The sequence below is a fragment of the Canis lupus genome, chromosome 18 (assembly GCF_048164855.1).
Source record: "Canis lupus baileyi chromosome 18, mCanLup2.hap1, whole genome shotgun sequence".
Classification (NCBI taxonomy): domain Eukaryota; kingdom Metazoa; phylum Chordata; class Mammalia; order Carnivora; family Canidae; genus Canis; species Canis lupus.
In genome coordinates, this window is record NC_132855.1 from 11,984,570 (window position 1) to 12,005,125 (window position 20,556).

General features: G+C 36.1%; 1 long non-coding RNA gene across 2 annotated transcripts in view; it reads right to left on the minus strand.

The window, feature by feature from the left end:
- Positions 1-20,556, minus strand: part of LOC140608665 (uncharacterized) — a 306,107-nt gene that overhangs the window by 143,244 nt on the left and 142,307 nt on the right. The window lies entirely within an intron of this gene.

Below are 20,556 nucleotides of genomic sequence, written 5' to 3' on the forward strand. Positions count from 1 at the left end.
ACTGCTCTTTTCAAATAAGTAGCCAAGCCAAAGGGAGAGAACTCAGAAGTTTTATTTTGCTTCACATTCTGACTCAGCTAACATATTATTGACTCTGAATTGGAAGGTAAATTTTAGCCAAGATTTTATTACTTCTTTGCAAGGTACTTCATTATGACTTTATTTTTACTCTCAAAGTTTTCACTGGAGAATAATGGTCAGTCTCAGATCTACTGGACTGGATGACAGAAATTCCATTTGGCATCATTTATTATAACCAAACATTATTATACACTGTCATTAATTTTGTCATTTCAGCTGTGAGAGTTCTAATCTTACAAAATGACTTAGAGGAAAAAGCTGAAATATAATTGGCAGCCCTTGTGGTTTCCCTGTGGAAAGACCCATCAGCTGAAAATCTAGAATAAGTCATCATCATCAGTCAGATCACTCATCACATCAGAAAATACCAGAGCTAGTACTTTCCTTCCCCTATTGTGTATTTGGAGGGTCAGGAAGATCAGTTTCATAGTTGATTTTAAAGCCACCAGCAATTGTAAACATTGTATAACATAAAAGCATTTTTTTAAGGTTGAATAATTAATGTTTGCCATGTTCTATGAAATTAAAGGAGTTTCTGCCAAACTAGTTCTCAGGACTGAAGCAGGGAACCGTACAATATGATAGATGATAGTTCAAAGTTGTTTTCGTGTCCTGTTCCATGAAGGGGTCTTACTTAATGTTTCTTTTGTAGCCCTTCCCTTGAGTTTCTTTCCAAGATAGTATAATGTGGGGTTTTTTTTGTTTTTTTTTTTAATTTTTTATTGGTGTTCAATTTACTAACATACAGAATAACCCCCAGTGCCCGTCACCCATTCACTCCCACCCCCCGCCCTCCTCCCCCTCCACCACCCCTAGTTCGTTTCCCAGAGTTAGCAGTCTTTACGTTCTGTCTCCCTTTCTGATATTTCCCACACATTTCTTCTCCCTTCCCTTATTTTCCCTTTCACTATTATTTATATTCCCCAAATGAATGAGAACATATAATGTTTGTCCTTCTCCGACTGACTTACTTCACTCAGCATAATACCCTCCAGTTCCATCCACGTTGAAGCAAATGGTGGGTATTTGTCATTTCTAATAGCTGAGTAATATTCCATTGTATACATAAACCACATCTTCTTTATCCATTCATCTTTCGTTGGACACCGAGGCTCCTTCCACAGTTTGGCTATCGTGGCCATTGCTGCTATAAACATCGGGGTGCAGGTGTCCTGGCGTTTCATTGCATTTGTATCTTTGGGGTAAATCCCCAACAGTACAATTGCTGGGTCGTAGGGCAGGTCTATTTTGAACTCTTTGAGGAACCTCCACACAGTTTTCCAGAGTGGCTGCACCAGTTCACATTCCCACCAACAGTGTAAGAGGGTTCCCTTTTCTCCGCATCCTCTCCAACATTTGTTGTTTCCTGCCTTGTTAATTTTCCCCATTCTCACTGGTGTGAGGTGGTATCTCATTGTAGTTTTGATTTGTATTTCCCTGATGGCAAGTGATGCAGAACATTTTCTCATATGCATGTTGGCCATGTCTATGTCTTCCTCTGTGAGATTTCTGTTCATGTCTTTTGCCCATTTCATGATTGGATTGTTTGTTTCTTTGGTGTTGAGTTTAATAAGTTCTTTATAGATCTTGGAAACTAGCCCTTTATCTGATATGTCATTTGCAAATATCTTCTCCCATTCTGCAGGTTGTCTTTGAGTTTTGTTGACTGTATCCTTTGCTGTGCAAAAGCTTCTTATCTTGATGAAGTCCCAATAGTTCATTTTTGCTTTTGTTTCTTTTGCCTTCGTGGATGTATCTTGCAAGAAGTTACTGTGGCCGAGTTCAAAAAGGGTGTTGCCTGTGTTCTTCTCTAGGATTTTGATGGAATCTTGTCTCACATTTAGATCTTTCATCCATTTTGAGTTTATCTTTGTGTCTGGTGAAAGAGAGTGGTCTAGTTTCATTCTTCTGCATGTGGATGTCCAATTTTCCCAGCACCATTTATTGAAGAGACTGTCTTTCTTCCAATGGATAGTCTTTCCTCCTTTATCGAATATTAGTTGCCCATAAAGTTCAGGGTCCACTTCTGGATTCTCTATTCTGTTACACTGATCTATGTGTCTGTTTTTGTGCCAGTACCACACTGTCTTGATGACCACAGCTTTGTAGTACAACCTGAAATCTGGCATTGTGATGCCCCCAGCTATGGTTTTCTTTTTTAAAATTCCCCTGGCTATTCGGGGTCTTTTCTGATTCCACACAAATCTTAAAATAATTTGTTCGAACTCTCTGAAGAAAGTCCATGGTATTTTGATAGGGATTGCATTAAACGTGTATATTGCCCTGGGTAACATTGACATTTTCACTATATTAATTCTGCCAATCCATGAGCATGGAATATTTTTCCATCTCTTTGTGTCTTCCTCAATTTCTTTCAGAAGTGTTCTATAGTTTTGAGGGTATAGATCCTTTACATCTTTGGTTAGGTTTATTCCTAGGTATCTTATGCTTTTGGGTGCAATTGTAAATGGGATCGACTCCTTAATTTCTCTTTCTTCAGTCTCATTGTTAGTGTATAGAAATGCCACTGATTTCTGGGCATTGATTTTGTATCCTGCCACGCTACCGAATTGCTGTATGAGTTCTAGCAATCTTGGGGTGGAGACTTTTGGGTTTTCTATGTAGAGTATCATGTCATCGGCGAAGAGGGAGAGTTTGACTTCTTCTTTGCCAATTTGAATGCCTTTAATGTCTTTTTGTTGTCTGATTGCTGAGGCTAGGACTTCCAGTACTATGTTGAATAGCAGTGGTGAGAGTGGACATCCCTGTCTTGTTCCTGATCTTAGGGGAAAGGCTCCCAGTGCTTCTCCATTGAGAATATTTGCTGTGGGCTTTTCATAGACGGCTTTTAAGATGTCGAGGAATGTTCCCTCTATCCCTACACTCTGAAGAGTTTTGATCAGGAATGGATGCTGTATTTTGTCAAATGCTTTCTCTGCATCTAATGAGAGGATCATATGGTTCTTGGTTTTTCTCTTGCTGATATGATGAATCACATTGATTGTTTTACGGGTGTTGAACCAGCCTTGTGTCCCAGGGATAAATCCTACTTGGTCATGGTGAATAATTTTCTTAATGTATTGTTGGATCCTATTGGCCAGTATCTTGTTGAGAATTTTTGCATCCATGTTCATCAGGGATATTGGTCTGTAATTCTCCTTTTTGGTGGGGTCTTTGTCTGGTTTTGGAATTAAGGTGATGCTGGCCTCATAGAACGAATTTGGAAATACTCCATCTCTTTCTATCTTTCCAAACAGCTTTAGGAGAATAGGTATGGTTTCTTCTTTAAACGTTTGATAAAATTCCCCTGGGAAGCCATCTGGCCCTGGACTCTTGTGTCTTGGGAGGTTTTTGATGACTGCTTCAATTTCCTCCCTGGTTATTGGCCTGTTCAGGTTTTCTATTTCTTCCTGTTCCAGTTTTGGTAGTTTGTGGCTTTCCAGGAATGCGTCCATTTCTTCTAGATTGCCTAATTTATTGGCGTATAGCTGTTCATAATATGTTTTTTTTTTTCATAATATGTTTTTAAAATCGTTTGTATTTCCTTGGTGTTGGTAGTGATCTCTCCTTTCTCATTCATGATTTTATTAATTTGAGTCTTCTCTCTCTTCTTTTTAATAAGGCTGGCTAATGGTTTATCTATCTTATTAATTCTTTCAAAGAACCAACTCCTGGTTCTGTTGATCTGTTCCACAGTTCTTCTGGTCTCGATTTTGTTGAGTTCTGCTCGAATCTTTATTAACTCCCTTCTTCTCTTGGGTGTAGGATCTATTTGCTGTTTTTTCTCTAGCTCCTTTATGTGTAAGGTTAGCTTTTGTATTTGAGTTCTTTCCAGTTTTTGAATGGATGCTTGTATTGCGATGTATTTCCCCCTTAGGACTGCTTTTGCTGCATCCCAAAGATTTTGAACGGTTGTATCTTCATTCTCATTAGTTTCCATGAATCTTTTTAATTCTTCCTTAATTTCCTGGTTGACCCTTTCATCTTTTAGCAGGATGGTCCTTAACCTCCATGTGTTTGAGGTCCTTCCAAACTTCTTGTTGTGATTTAGTTCTAATTTCAAGGCATTATGGTCTGAGAATATGCAGGAGACAATCCCAATCTTTTGGTATCGGTTCAGACCCGATTTGTGACCCAATATGTGGTCTATTCTGGAGAAAGTTCCATGTGCACTAATGTGGTTTTTAAAATAAACTCCACAGTTCTGGAATATTGAGGTTTGTTTGAGTGTGTGATGGAGAAATACCTGCAAAATGCAGCAACCATTTGGCATTGAATTGGAGATCCCAATCCTTTACTCTGAGACATCCAGCACAACGAAATGCTTCTAAATTAGGGCACTCTCTGACCCGCTAACTCCCTGCTTCCCTAACCACTGGTTCTCTACCAGTTTTGACTATTACCTCTCCTATCCTCAGTCACTGTTGGCAGCTGCTAATCTAGAATATCTGTCAATCTTACAGAGAACTTCTTAGAAAGACCTTGTTAGCGCTGCTACAACCAACTTTCAACTGTAGCCAACATATGCTATTCGAACAAATGTAGCTGCCATGAAGCCCAGATCCTGGCCTTACACAGGCTTGGCTTAAAGACTGACCTGGTCCCTGAGTCTGTGTGAGATTAACCAAACACCTCCAAATCTAGGTTTCCAGTTCTCTGTAGAGTAAGCCAATGTTGATCAAAATAAGAGATTCAGATCAGTACATGAACTATTAAAAGAGGGGGATAAAAGCAGGCAACAAATAAAATTATATTTAAAAGACCTTCTTTCTCTCCATAAAAATTATATACACATATTTTAATCCTTTAATTCAAATTAATAATTGGAAATATCAGGCAGTCCACTGTCCCTCAGATGCCCCATATCCCATCTGATCATTCACATATTTTTTTGCTGAAGATGCTTCATTTTGCAGCTACTCCAGAAGTGGATTTATTTGCCTTAATTTTATTTTATACAATTTGATTACATTTCTCATGGAAATATATAATTAAATCTCTTCTGTTGCCATAGAGGTTGTTTTAAATAATAATTGTTATTAGATTTTGCTATGACAACATAAAAACAAAGTTTCTTTTGACACACAGCTTTTCACAGAAATTAGGGAGAAATCAATCAATGGAAAAAGGATGATGATCTGAGTCTTCTTGCAAACAAGAAATCATTCCTTCTTCTGCCAGAATTGATTAATTTTAGCTAAGAGTACGAAGAACTCACTTGCCAAACTAAACTTGTGAGCTTCTTTAGAACTATAATTTGAATTCTCTAGTAAATTTACTTGCATGATCCATAATTCATATTTTCTGCCAAAAGATATGACCTTTCATTTAATGAGCATTATTGACAAATAGTCTAATTAGTTTCTTAAATAAAAAATATTATATTAGGATCAAAAGGTCTAATGTCTCTGAAGGGATCATAAAAACTGGAAACTAGATGCCTGAAAAACAGTAAACACCTCTGAAGTTTCAACTATCACTGCCATACCACCTACTTTATCTTAAATGTCAGGTTCACGTGGGTTAAATGTTGGAAGTCTATAAAGTTGTAGGATAAAGGTCTTGGATACATAAATATGTTAAGCAACTACTTAGGAAAAATTTTTTATATTTTTAATAACAAGCCAAAAGAGGATCATTTCAAAGGAAAATCATACCCAGCTTTCCTTTTTATTGACATGGAAATAAAATTACTTAGTAAATATCATTATTATTGTTGTTGTTGTTGTTGTTGTTGTTATTCATTGCTTATGACCGAAACATATCTGGCAGGAAAAAAATGGTATTATCTTCATTGAATATCTCTTAAATGGCAAAGAGAATCTTTAAATTTGAAGATGAAAATATGATATCACTGCTTATGGAATGTTCACTCTGTACTTGCACAGTACCGGGGGGGAAGGCAGAGGTACAGTTTCTATCCAAGGTAGTTACCATCTCAGAAATGCAGACAAAGCCATTTGCATATATAACAAGAAAGTCAATACTTGAGTTAAATGTCAGAGTTACAGAAGTAACTCTGGCTCTCAAGCAGCTCTTCAATTGTTTGCCCTTTCTTCCTCCTCTAATCTTCATTTTTTTTCCTTTTCTTCTTTCAGTTTCTTTGCACAAAGGATTTTGATAGAAAGGGTAAATAAAAGAACTTTCATTTCATTTTGAGGACAAAAGATTAAAGGAAGGGACAGTTCCAAGGACAAAGGCTGGCTGAGAACATGACAGAGGATAGGGAAAAACCTAACCAGGACACAAGAGACTAAGAAAAGAATAAGGCTGAGAGATAGAACCAATTTCTCCAACTGTTCCTGTGTTCTTTCACTAGTAGAGATTGAAGTAAATACTCAGTGTTATGTGGTTTTCTTTGAAGCCTTTGGGATTGCAGAGAAAGAGGCAGTGGTTGAAGACTTGGCTTCACAACCTTCGGCCTGTATTTAACTTAGAGTTACATTGACTAATCTTGTAGATGGTGACTGAAACAGGTAGGAAAAAACATCCTAAAGGTCAACTTGACCTCCCATTTGGCTCTGAAATATTACTTTAGGGACTCAGAAAAGTCAAGTTTAAATGACTATAATTACTAACCTTATATTGGAATAATCACAAAAGCACTTGACGGGATGAGCACTGGGTGTTATTCTGTATGTTGGCAAATTGAACACCAATAAAAAATAAATTTATTATAAAAGCATATCCTGAATTGATTCAACTTTACTTTTGTTTTTGTCAATTTCATAATGAAATAACTTTGAATGAATTTACAGAAGCAAACATTGATCATCTTTTAACGACATGAAGGAAAAAAAGGAGAGCCAGAACACTAAGATAATCTTGAGTTCCGCAAGCATTACCCTAATAACTCCTCACACGAAGTCTCCAGGTAAAAACTATCATCATCCCCTTTCTACAAAAGAGGAAACTGGAGCTCACAGAGGTTAATAACATGTTGAACATCCCACAATTTGTAAGCAGTAGGTCAGGATTTGGACCCACTCCTCTAAATACAGAGCCAACACCATGATTCACTATACTACTTACCTAAGGGGGAGTTGGAGCTGGTCAGATAGAGAGGGAAGATGCATTCACACAGTTTCTCACAAAATGTAGTACATACAGCACTGGTGGTGTTCAAGATTAATTTCTGTGCTATATAATATATCAAGATGTGTTAAGAATTAACATGATCAGGTTATTAAGCCCATTATTTCATGGATTTTTTTGTTTGGAATGAGAACTAAATTTTTTAAAGTGAGCTGTTCAATATACATGTAAAGAAAAAAATCATGGAAAAGTAATAGTACAAATGGAAAATCAATGAGGGAAAAGGTACAAGCACTCCAAGCTGAAGAAATCACTAGTATAAAGTCATAGGGACATGAAAGCAAACAGTGAACATAAAGAAGAGCAAATACATCATTATGACTAGAGTACAGAGTGGATAGAAATGAGACCTGAGAAGTTAGCATGTGAAGAAACTTAGAATTCAAAACAAGAGAAATCAGGAGTCAATAGATTTGATATGGTCAGATTTATAAGGTAAGAAAAAATGCTCTAGCTATAGTGAAGAGGATGGATCAGAACAGAAAGATCAGGGCAACAAAGAAGGCAGGTAAGAGATCATTACATCACACTCATGATGGCTACTACCAAAAACAACAGAAAATGGCAGTTATTGGCAAGTAAGTGGAGAAATCAGAGCACTTATGCATTATTGGTAGAAATGTAAAATTGCATCGTTTGCAGCTGCTATGGAAAACAGTATGGTGATTCCTCAAAAGATTACAAATAAAATTGTCATATAATCCAGTGATTCCATTTTGGGGTATGTAGGGTATATATCTATATATTTAGGGTATATTATTCAGCCTTAAAAAAGAAGGAGGTTCTGAAATATGCTACAACATGAATGAACCTTGAGGACATGACGCTAAGTGAAATATGTCAGTCACAAAGGACAAATGTTGTATGATTACACTTACATGAAATACCTAGAATAGTCAAATTCACAAAGACAAAAAGTGGAAATGATGGTTGCCAGAGCTGGAGGAAGAGGGAATAAGAAGCAATTGTTTAATAGCTATAGAATTTTCACTTTGCAAGGTGAAAAGAGTTCTGTGGATAGATGGTGGTGACGGTAGCACAACAGTGTAAATGAGCTGAACGCCCTTGAACTGCGCCATTAAAAATGGTGAAGGTGGTAAATCTTATGTTAATTTTGCCACAATGTTTTAAAAAAATTAAAAACAAGAAGGAGACCATTACAATAATCTACATACATAAAAATGGAACTCTTTGCTAAAACTTTGAGTGAGAGAACCAAGGCAAGAACGAATAACTGGGAGTCATGGATCCCTACTCACAGTGAAGGCTGCATACCCAATAGGGCACAACTAACCCAACTGTTTGCCAAGTTGGTCACTTCAGATGTTTTCAGTAGAGTAATTTATTCATGGAGCCCATTAACTTATGCATATAACAAATAATTATTGAATACTTACTATGTAGTAGGCTGTGTAAGACCCAAGGATAAACCAATGAACAAAACAGATACTATCCCTCTGATTTTTTAGAAGTGGACAGGAAAGGTGACAGGTCTTTCTACATTGAAAAGTTTTTGCCCTTCCATTTTTCTTACCTTGTGAGTCCAGATAGCACCTTCCATTCCCAGCCCATTTTCTTAGCCAATGTTTGGACTTGGGAGTTGCCAACTTCTTATTTTGATAAGGAAAGATAAAGACCTTTTCAATTACCACCAATTCAAAAAAGGAAGAAAATCTTACCTTACAAACAATAGTCTAACACTAGGCATAACTTTAAAATAAGGAACAACCCAATAAATATATTTAACTTACTACCTAGACACTATTTTTTTTTTACATGAAACAATAAAAGCATCTTTGAGGGCATTCCCTCTCCTTTGGACATTCCTCTGGATCAGCAGTCAGATACCATGGACTTAGGTACAGCCAATTCCTCAAAAAGTCTGGACCAAGTTATCTCTACCTTTTTTGGAGTACCTAATGGCTTTCATGGGCTCCCACTTCAGCTGTCTTTGAACATTAATACCTATAAATAATAGATACAATTAATAATACCTACAAAATACCAAAGGCTTCTTCCAGACCTCTAACAATCCTGATAGCCATTAAATGATAAAATCAATTCAGACTCAGACAACAGGCTAAGTACTAGAAATAAAAAGCCCTTTCACTATGGGATGGAGATATTATCTATTATCCAAACTGGGACACTTCTAATGAAAGGGGCTCTGCTAATACTTATGCCAGAAAAGCTGACCCAAGCAAATCAAGACATATGGTCATGCTACTTATGGAGCTTACAAGTTGATAAGTATCATGACCAAATTGTTATGAAAACTCAGAGGAAGAGGCAATTCATTTGAGGAGGATAGGAAGGCTAAGAGTGGTGATCAGGGGAAGCTTCCAGAGAAAGTAAGTTAATTAAACTTCAAAGAGCTGGTAGGATTTCACACCCAGGAAGAAATGAGAAGTACACTTGAAGCAAAGGAAACAGAGAAGAATTCTTTAAAATATTGGTTGCAATGCTAATATTGCCAATTACAGTTGAAAAATTAAGGGTTTGTAAAATAAACATTTGTCACCATTCTTCACTTTTATGGAGTTTGTCATTTTTAAAAATGTAAACACAATTTTTAAAGGCAAAATATGGAAGAAGCTTTTCCCTGGGCTAGAGAACACATATCCAAGTTCCAGATATGAACAAACTACCAGATTAAAAAAGGAGGAGGGGTAGGAAGAGTGAAATTTACCAGTATAGTTCAGCAGGGTTCTTCATCTCTGCTAACTTCCAACATGACAGCTTTCTGGGCTCAAGAGAGAGTCCAAGGATGAATGGATAATAGATTATGTTACAGATTCAAGGATCATATTTTCAGAAACTGTTGCTTTGTAGTTCCAGAAACACGAACAGAGGATAAAGCTGATCCAGTTTATAAAATACCTGAGATTTGTTGTTGTTGTTTTTTTTTTTTTTTTACACACATGAGGTATTACTTCCAGAACTCAATGTGTGAGTGTCTCCCAACCCACTCCAAGGGTTAAATATTTGAATGAAATTTAGTTAAGATACTTTCTCCCATTACAATATTTTACAAACTTCTCCCAGGTTCAGTTTATTTCCAACATCATGACAACCCCAAAAATTATCAGGTAAGAGTCACCCGGCCACATAGCCCTTTACTTTCTATTAACTTTGCTAATTTTCATCATCTTTTGACTTTTAGCTAAGCATCATGGCAGTTAGTCCTCATGTCCAGTGTCACTAAATCACACTAATGAAAAAAACTACATAAATTCTATATGTTAACTTGGGCCATGTTCCAAAGTGGGGATTGGCCAACCGCCTCAGAACTACCTGAGTAGTAATTACTAAAATGCATATTTCTTTTTTTTTTTAATGCAGATTTATAAGCCTAGTTTCAAATCATTATTTCAGAAGCTTAAAAGATGGGTCCTGGAAATTTGCGTTTTTGACAAATTCTGTGGAAATTTTGCCTCCAAACTCCTGCTATTAAGATATGAGGTTTGAAATAATTCCCCCATTTCTATCTGAGCTATCTTAACAACTTGAAGTAAAAAGGCAAAATCATCTCAAAGGGAACTAAGGAAATGCTATCTCAGAAGCAACAACCAGAGGTGTTGGAATACTACTAGTATATGGCATCATCTAAGTTAATAACTTACTCAGCTACGAATGGCTCACATGCTAAAACAATTTTGAGAGATGATAAAATTTTGTAATTGAAGGGTGTATAGGAGTCATTTAGTGCAACCTTAACTCCATATTAAAGTCGAGGATTATGGAATCCAGTTATTATCTATTATTTTATTTATTTTGAAATAGAAGAGTTTTGCTTGCTTTTTCAAGAATCATACATAATAATGACACATATAAAATAAATGCATTTTTCCAGAATAGCCAGTCTCCCCATCCACCAAGAGAGTATAATCATAGCAGTTCTAACTTATTTTGCTATAATTTAATCCAATTATCTAAACTCCAAATGTAGGGGGGAAGAGAATTTATGTGAATAACTGGTTCAGTCTCGCAGTTATAAATAGGTTAGAATGTGTCAATCATTCTATGCCCTCAGAAGGCAATGAAGACACAATTTCAAATGTCATGCTTTTGCCTGCTATGAGCCACATGAAGGTTACTGAATTTTAAACATATTTGTATGCTAAGTACAGGTTCTTCTACATACATGCCATATAAGCACAAGTACATTTTGCTTATTTCTGTGTTATGTTTACAGAATCCATCTAACATGACTCAAATCACAAAACACCATAAAAATGAGGTTGTTTTCATATAGAACATACCCCATGAAAATAAGCTTTTGACCAAAAGCTAAAGGGATTTAGCCAAGACTGTCTACCAGAAATCCACAAAATGCAATCCTCCACAAGAGAGGGAAAGTAGTTTCTTTTTTCAGAGCATGTAATTAATAAAATGTGTTTTCATTGGGAAAATAAAATTGTTAATCACACATTGTTAGAATCACTCCAAGACCTGCTTCTGTCTCCTTGCTCTTAATGCAAATGTCTGTTTCACTAAGAAATTAGATGCAATCCTAAGAGAATGGCCACTAGTTTTGACCCCAACATAAGCATATTTATGCTTATAAACCCTGTCTTCTCTAACAGGAATGAGCTATCTATTCTCCTCAAAAAGGCCAAACCCTTCACTATTACTGAATCTTAATCCTCTTATCTTCTCAACTGAAATCATTCCAGTGACTATTTCTCCTACATTCTCAATGGTTTATCCTTTCTAGAAGATTATTCCTATGAGCATATAAAATCTGCAATATTGCACATCAAAGGAAAGGAAGCAAAAAAAGGAGGAAAGGTGGGGAGGGAAAGGGAAAGGAGAGGGAAAGAAGTTAAGGAAAAACCTTCCCATACCCTTCTACTGCCTCTCTGGTGACCTAAGAGATAAGGTTTACCTTGCCAAGACTAATCTCTTAGTCTGGGCTCCCAGAAAAGAATTCACTGTCTTACAGAGCTCCCATGGAAACTGGGGACTTTGTACTTACTGTAATCAATCACGGTCAACCAGAAACCTGAACCCTTGCCCTGTGAGCTGGTAGGGCAGGGACTGAAGGAATCAGGCTAGAATCAAAGTATCACTATAGTCCCAGATAACATCAGGAGAGGAGCTGGTGGCAGCTATAAAGCCCCACAGCCTCATATCAAAGTAGCTCTTCAGGAATCTGACACTCAAACCTACTAGCTCTCTATGTATTGCCCTAAATGCACAGGACAGTGGAGGCTCAAGCTTCTGATACTGATCCTGCCCCTCTGAGTTTTCCCCAAACAAACACTGTTCCAGTAGGCCTGGCATGTGTGTTGTCTGGCCATTCACTGAACAATCCCACTCTGCTTATAGCAAAACTCAATAATTACAAAAAACTCAATAATAATTATTAATTATAATAATAATTACTCAATAATTACTCAATAAAAATTAATTTTTATTTTCTTATTCTCACTGCAGACTCTGCCTCTATTATTCCTCTGAACAACTCACAAGATGGCCAATAACTCCCAGCTACCAACTCAGGCCTTATTTTACTAGGCCTCTCCATAGCTTCCGACTCGGGGCATTCCTCCCCCCTTCCAGAAGCAGTTACTTCACTCAGCCTCTGAAACATTACTCTTTTGTTTCTGCTTACATGCCACTATTTCACCTCTCAGTCTTCACTACTGATCCTCCAACCCCTAACCCTCAGCTCTCAGAACTTCTCTATCTAAACTTATTCCAGAAATGGTCTCTTCCGGCTTTCTTGTCTTTAATGGAATTAAATGTCAATTTTATGCTGATGACTGCCAAATTTACATGTGCAGTCATGACCTCTCATAGAACTAGAAACTAAACACTAAACTCTCCAACATCCAGACTTGACATCTTTGCTTGCTTTACTTCACACTCAACATGGAATCCATCAGGAAACTGTCAGCTCTATCTCCAAACTATGGCAAAAATTTAATCATTTTTCACATGCTCTATTTTTATCACCCAGATCCAGACCACTATCTCCCATTGCTTGGATTTCAACTAGTCCACTCTAGTGTTTCTCCAGTTGACCACCTGTGTAGGTATTCTTATAGCATCCAGACTTTTCCCTTTCAGTGAAAGTAAGATCTGGTCACTTTTGTCTTATGACTGTCTACTGGCTTCCCATCTCACTTAGATAAGAGTCAAAGTCATATAATGGCTTTCAAGGCTTTATAAAATCTAAATCTGACACCTTCCTTGGTGATATCTGCTATTCTTCCAGCCACATAGACTTCCTGGCAGTCTCTTGAACATACTCCTGCCTCAGGACATTTGTTCTTGCTCTTCCTTCTGCCTGGAGTATTCTTTCAACAGATACTTACATGGCTGACTCAAAGCTTCTTCAGTTCTCCAGAGTCACTATCCCTAACTATGACATGTAAAATGTCTACTATCAATCCACATACACTGGTGTCTTTTATTGCCTCCATCATCTTTTATTATCTTCTATTAACCTGCTCTATGTTTCCCTCTATAGTACTTATTGCCCCTTGACATATTATATAACATTTTTTAATTGTGAATATTTCTCCTCCAGAATGGAAACTCCATTAAGACTCCCATTTTATTTGCTTTGTTCCTTAGTGTACCCTCCAGAGATTAGGACATCACCAGCCTACTGCAGGTGATTATTATTTGTTGAATGAATAAATATATAAATATTAAAGTGATGAACAAATTAAACCACTTTTTCAATATTTCAATCACAGGTTGACTAAAAATACAATTATTTCATATTCCAATGAAAGGCTTTTAACAGTCATGCAAGAAATTACTTTGAGATGGCTGATTAAATATTTCATTTCCCAAACTAAATCTCTACCCTGGGGTCACTACTTTCAAACAACCTTTCAGCCCTTTTGAAAGAACTCCGCATAGATTATTATTTACTCTTCTTATTTTTTCATAACATTCTCAAAGATCAAGTAAAAAACACATGTCAAAGCAATTTCTCCCTGTTCCTTCTGATTAAAATCAATACTCTCTCTGCTCTTAACAGCAGTAAAAATCAACACAACAGTTTCTGTTAACTCAATAGAATGTCAAGTGATATCTTAGTGTATTGTTACCAGCAGGGATATCAACAGAGGACTACCAACAGCCTATAATCATTGCTGTTTTTATTATCTACAAAATGTCATGTGTGCATATGGCATTTTACAAAACAACACAGTGAAAACAAGGCTCCTATCTCAAGCAGCTTAGAGCTTATTTAGACAAAGAACTAAAGAATGGGGAGCCAAAACTTAAAAGGAGGGCCTGCTGTTGCGAGAAAAGAATATGATTGATCTGACTGTTTTGGGCAAGGTGGTAAGTCTCCTTCCTTATGTGACTGTACTGCTTAATTCTGCTCTTTGGATCCTAAACAACAGCCATAACCCTAATTGCCTTTCTCTAGACACTGAGCCTGTTAGTCATAAAGAAGACAGCTCAGAATATATTCATCAGCCAATTCACTGTTAGAAATGTCCAAAAACAACAAAAAGCCACATCCCACCAATAGTTGCTAGTAACGTCTTATAATATGTTATTTTTTAGGGATGCCTGGGTAGCTCAGTGGTTGAACTTCTGCTTCAGCCCAAGATCTGATCCTAGGGTCCTGGAATCAAGTCCCACTTCGGACTCCCCGCAGGGAGTCTGTTTCTCCCTCTGCTTATGTCTCTGCCTCTCTCGGTGTGTGTCTCTCATGAATGAATGAATGAATGAATGAATGAATGAATGAAATAAATAAATAAAATCCTGAAAAAAAATCTTATTATTTAAAGAAAACCGATCTTTCCTAAGAAGTCTCATAAAAACTACTTTGAGCTTAGCTTAATAGTGAATTTCTAAGTTTATATAATTTAGAACATTGGATTAAGGATGTTTACAGTAAGTGTTATTAGTAATAGTAATAACTTATTTCAATTACTAAGAAGTGAATAAATACATAATAAATACATGTTTTGAATAAATACATAAAACTGTGCAATGAAAGGACTAAATACAGTAATCAAAAAACTGGAAACAACCTAAATGTCCAAAAAAAATTGTTTAAAAGGATTCAGTGAATAGATTAAATCTATACCACACTATACCATAGAACACCACTCAGTCATTAAAAATGGAGCTTTGGGGATCCCTCGGTGGCTCAGAGGTTGAGTGTTTGCCTTCACCTCAGGGCATGATTCCAGAGTCCCGGGGTGGAGTCCCACATCCGGCTTCCTGCATGGAGCCTGCTTCTCCCTCTGCCACTCTCTCTCTCTCTCTCTCTCTCTCTGTGTGTCTCTTATGAATAAATAAATAAAATCTTTAAAAAAAATAAAAAATAAAAATAAATAAAAATGGAGCTTTGGATCTATATTGATTGTTATAAAGTTTTTTTTTTTTAAATTACAAGGCAGCATGTGTATAATGGTCTTATTTTGATATAAGTATATGTATAAATACACACACTTGCACATATATATATACTCACATATTCCATATATATGAATATGAATACAGAGAATGTGAAAAACAGCAAAAGTGTGATAGAAAAGATGAAAGGCAGAGAAGCCAAAATAAGAGATAAATAGGGAGGCCCTTATAGATAGAATGGAGAAAAGCACATTAAAAGAGAACGCTCAACAAAAAGAGAAACAGGAAAACCCAAACAGGGCCACCAAAGATACCCACAGAATGAGGCATTACAGACTGCATTTCATAGGGACAGGAAAGTCTGAAAGGATATATACTAAAAGGTGAATAGTGATTAAGTGTGAGTGGAGAGGTAACAAGAAAGTGTCACTATACCCTTCTATATCACTTTTTTTTTTTTTTGCCATGAAAACATGCAGCTTTAATAATCAGAAAGGATAAAGTATAAAACTACTTACTAAAGAAATTGGAAGTTAAGAATGAAATGGATGTGCTTCAAACATAGAAATAAACCTAAAATCTTCAAGTTCTTAAGTGCTAAAATTTAATGAAAATTTCAATTATCCTTTAAAATCCTGGAAGGTTTGGTCTTTATTTACTCAATAGTGTATCTTAGTGTAGTTATAAGAAAACACATGCAGCCTGTCTTCCAAGTGCCTCTTAATTTATTCTATAAGACCCAGTGCATGCCAACAAAAAAGTTATTTCTCATTCAGAATATCATTTCCATATGAAAACAGCACATACGTATTTGTATTTCATCTTTTCTTTACCTCTCAGAACTTCAAAGCCTGGAGGCAATCTCAACATATCTAAGTAGGAACAAAGGTAATCACCATCATGTCATCCAAAATCAGATACAGAAGGGAGTTTTTCAGAGAGAAACAGAATTCTTGATCAGAATTAGATAGTTCTTAAAAGTCACTTCAGAGACAGATCCAAATGTAAGGAAAACTTTGCAAAGGTGGCACACAATTTTTGCTTTAGGGAAGATCAGAAAAGATATGCAACTTCAGAAATCATAAAATAAGTCACTCTGTATGCCCCAGAGTAATGAAAAATAGACTGTTTTTAATTCACCAAATTAGGATTTTTAACTTCCACCAGAGAATTCATTAGTCCAAAGAACAAAGCTAAAGATGATCATTTTTTTAGTAAATAAAAAGCACTGGTATATAAGTTTTGTTTCTGAGTTTAAAAATCAGTAATTTTTAATTCATTACATAAACTGAAAATCAATAGTACAGTAAAAACTAATGATTTTCCACTTAAATAAATTTCTTACCATATAAAATATAACTGTGCATTAAAATCATAATAACAATGTATGTTTGATTTTCAACATCAGACAAACATAATACTTAGAGGATTACAGATTAGTTTTCATTTCTACCAAAATTTTGAATAAACTTGGTTTAAAGTCATGTTGTTCTAAATATATTGATTCCAAACACATGAGTAGAATAACTCTAAGTCACTGGAAGTTTATTGGTGAATATTATTTACAGAAACCATAATAATTCCCTTAAAATACATCATTTGTAGAATCATTACTTGCTTAAAATAATTTACTGTATTTCACTGCCTCCAAAGTAAAATTCTGGAATTAAGCACTTCCCATGATTTTCTAACCATCCTTAACCTTAATCATGAGACTCATTCATCATAATCTTTCTTTTTGGCCAGTCACATACATGTTTATTGCCATCTAAGTTGAACTATAATATCAATAATAAAGTAGATATATATTATTCAAATATATATTTTATATTTTGTGTAATTATATAGTATTATTTATTTCAAATATATCATAAAATATATTGTAGAAGGAGAGCTATAAAAAAAAAAATCAGAAGTCCCCAGGACTTACTATCAGAGAGCCTGATTTAGTTAACTGAGAGTAGGTACGCAGACATGCAAAATTTCAAAAAAATACTGATGTAAAAAGTTTGTTAAAAAATCTAGGAAATTTCTAGATCATAGCCCTGACTATACCACCTTATGGTACTACATTACACTTTGCACTTTTCAGTGTTTCCTATAAATTAATCCTATTGATACACATCCCATTCTATCCCAAGATCTTTCCACTGCCACTTCTCAGCATATTCTATGTCTCCTCTGAACTCTATTTTATATACAAAATATTTTGGCACAATTTTATATAGGGACTTGAATGACATTGTGTCTTTGTGTACATGTGTATTCTCTCCTTAACTCATGAATTAGATATTTTATCTTACACCTCCCTGATCATTTTTCCTCTTCTGTTTGCTCATCTCCATGTGGTTCTGAACCTGTTTACAGAACATTCCTTCCCTTCTCCATCTCCCTCTCATTATCTCATAGCTGACCTTCCTCTTAATTCTTTCCAATTCTGGAGTTCCCAGTTCCATGACAAATACTCCTCTACTTCTTGGTTGCTTTACAGGGTGTTCTTCTCATCCTTATGCTTACATAAAAACAAAAGCCTTCTCTTAGGATAAGGCTTGTCTTACAATTCCTCTGAATGGAAGCTGCCCGTGTGCTTATGAGTTTTATACACCAAGGAGAGAAAATGGCATTTGTATCTTCTTGGCTGCCCGCGGGTACTTCCAAATCAATTAATTCATCCCACCCCAGTGTGAAAAGAAAATATTTCTCCTTTGATTCCCATACTATCATACACTCTAATTTCTCCCCTTTCCAATGTGTCACTTCAAAATCATTGCACATTCGCTGCAGATGTTAGCATCTAGATCACTCAGATGACTTCCAGTTTTTATCCAGAGGAACGCTAATACCAAAGGAGAGCCTCATAATCTCTTGACCTGCTCAACTGCTATTACCTTCACTCCTTTTCAATAGCTCTCTTTTAAGACTATATCATGAACTTATCAGCTAGTCATAAGTCTTCTATCTCTGAAAAAAAAATAATTCAACGGCCAACTCTCTGGTCATATTATCTTAAAGAGCAGTGGTCCCCAGGTCTTGGCTCCACCCCCAGACTTTCTCTCCTGATTTGTTTTCTCGTTGGGAAATCTTAGTCCTGCCAATAGAGTCAACTTCCTCTTCTTCCCTGATAACCATTAAATCTATCTTTCTAATTCATATTGCTCCTCTAAACTACAGGCCTATACAGTTAGCTCCACTGTAAATTTCTATTGTGTTGCTTTATAAACACTTTAAACTAATAATCAAAGCCCCAATTTCCTCATCCATCCTCTTATACCCACTCTTTTATTCTAGGTTCCCATTTACCAGAATGATAATGCAAAGATATACTAAGTAACCAAATACCTGAGAGAATCATTCTAGATGCACCTCACACCCTGCCACACAACTATCAAGTTCTGTGCATTTTTACCAACCAAATCTCAATCTCTCTTCTCTCTCTCTCTCTCTAATCTCCATTACGTCTCCCCCAAATCTAGGATGTCAACTCTTACCTTCACATTTATAATAACTTCCAAACTGAATAATTCTAAAAATTTGTTTACAAAACGATCACTTGATGTGCATGCAGATTTTCATTCCCTTGCTCAGAAATACTGTTCAGTTGCCTAGAATCTTCACTATTAACAAATGACTTTATCCTTTGCAGGCAATTCCAATCCCAGTGACCCATTCATTCACACTTTGGGAAGCAGTGGACTATCTGGTCTCCCTGCCTCTTCTATTTCTTTTTCATTCCATTCTCCCACTGGTGACAAAATGACCTCTTGTTATATTCAACGATCGTGTCTCTGATTCTTCCAGTTATTAGTATTAATCAAAATTCTTCAGTTGCATAAATCCAATTCAAATTAGCTTAAATTTAAAAATGTACACATGCCAATTGGCTCATGTTAAAAAAAAAACACAAAACATAGAAAAGGAGGATAGAGTTTGTCTGTTGACACCCAAAAGAAAGCTCTCAAGCACTGTAAATAAATTATTTTTCTCTCTTATTTCCATTTCTCACTGTAGGTTACTTCACTCTCCCAGACCAGCTTCTCCAGAAAGCAGCGAATTAGTGGCTAACAATCCTGACTCATACCTTAATGATCTTTGACGTAGAAAAGAAACGCCCATGCTCAACCTATAGGTAGCAAAATCCACAGAAGTATTCTGACCAACTCAGTGAGGATCATGAGCCCATCCTTGGAGAAGTCATTGTAATGGAGGAGCTGGAACAATGATTTCTCCAACTGTAATAGCGGTCCACCCTTCCACCCTTCAAAGCCCATGGCTAAATCTGCAAAAAAAGCAATTCCTCCAGAGAAGATATTAGTCTCTGAAGAAGCAAGAGTATTGAATAAGCAAAACATAGTTTCTTATTAGGTTAAAATCTTAACTCCTCTATGTGGCTTGTAAGATCCTTCAAAATCCAGTCTGTACCTCTGTCTTTAGTGCAGCTCTACTCTCCAGTCAGGCTGGTTCAAAGAGCTCTTGCTGCTATACCTGCATTGTACCTTACCTCTATCTCCTCCATGGTACTTACCATGTTATGTCCTATTTCTTTGAGAGACAGGGTGGCAGTGTGTCTGAACCCATGGAAAAACCTCAAGACATCTTCATCTTTATAACTTTAGTGTCTTGCAAAGTGTTTGGCATAAAATATGTGCCCTATAATTAATTAATATTTGTGTACTGATCGTGTAAATAAATTTTAAATATTCAATCAAAATGCTGAGGTCTCTGACCCAGACTCCAACATTAGTGATCTGAACTGGGAAAATTCTTTCTTTCTTTGCCTGTCAGGTCAGTCAAGAGATTAATTCCCAGATCCTGCTACTAAAACTGCAGTTAGAAAAGACAGATTTCCAGTAGAACATTGAGTTTTCCCATTACAAATATAATTACATAGAAAGCTTAATTTCTAAAACAGTATTCACACAGTAATATTTTTGGCATGTTATATAATAAATTTTTATGTTTGTGCCCAGAAGCTAACATTATTTCTACGATGGTAAAAAAAAAAAAAAAAAGAGTATGCTTTAAGTCACAACTAAACATTAA